Source organism: Octodon degus, unplaced genomic scaffold, assembly GCF_000260255.1.
Source record: "Octodon degus isolate 3935 unplaced genomic scaffold, OctDeg1.0 scaffold00026, whole genome shotgun sequence".
In the NCBI taxonomy this organism is placed as follows: Eukaryota; Metazoa; Chordata; class Mammalia; order Rodentia; family Octodontidae; genus Octodon; species Octodon degus.
This window is the reverse complement of record NW_004524602.1, coordinates 4,388,129-4,388,760: the sequence shown is the minus strand read 5'-3', so window position 1 is coordinate 4,388,760 and position 632 is coordinate 4,388,129. Positions and strand designations below refer to the sequence as shown.

Genomic DNA, 632 nt, shown 5'->3' with positions numbered 1-632 from the left:
AAGAAAACAATTCAAAGAAAAATTGGACATGCCAATGTTTTAATTAAGAACGACTTGAGATTAAAGTCTTTTTATTTATTTATTTTTTTTTTTTGCGGAACCGGGGATTGAACTCAGGCCCTTGCGCTTGCCAGGGAAGCGCTTATTCCACTGAGCCATGTCCCTGGCCCCAAAAGTCTTTTATTAATTAGAATATTTTGGTGAACATTTCTCTCTCAAAAACTTAAGAACAGTTGGCTTGTTTGGTGAACATTGAGTAATAAGAGAAAAGCCAATTGTTCTTAAGTTACTGTGAATTTAGGTTTTGATCTTTTCTACCTTTGGTGGGTGATTAATTTTTCTGTTGTTGTTTTCATCATCTTGCATCTTTTTCCACTCTGAACTGTCAAACACATTTTAAAATTGTATTTTAGGGCTAGCCTGATAGCTCAGCTGATTAAAGCGCCTGCTTATGCGGGGACCACAGTTGGATCCCTGGCATGCCATGCCAACCCTGCCCCCTGGGGTGTGCTAAGAGGGGGATTGAGACTGGATATGGTGGTGTGTGCCTGTAATACCAGCGTTTGTGAGGCTGAAAACAGGAGAATCACTACGAGTATGATCTGTATAGTGAGACCCTGTAGACCCTGTAC

At 40.5% G+C, this 632-nt stretch overlaps 1 protein-coding gene across 1 annotated transcript in view; it reads left to right on the top strand.

Annotated features, from left to right (window-relative positions):
- Positions 1-632, top strand: part of Neo1 (neogenin 1) — a 213,878-nt gene that overhangs the window by 22,267 nt on the left and 190,979 nt on the right. The window lies entirely within an intron of this gene.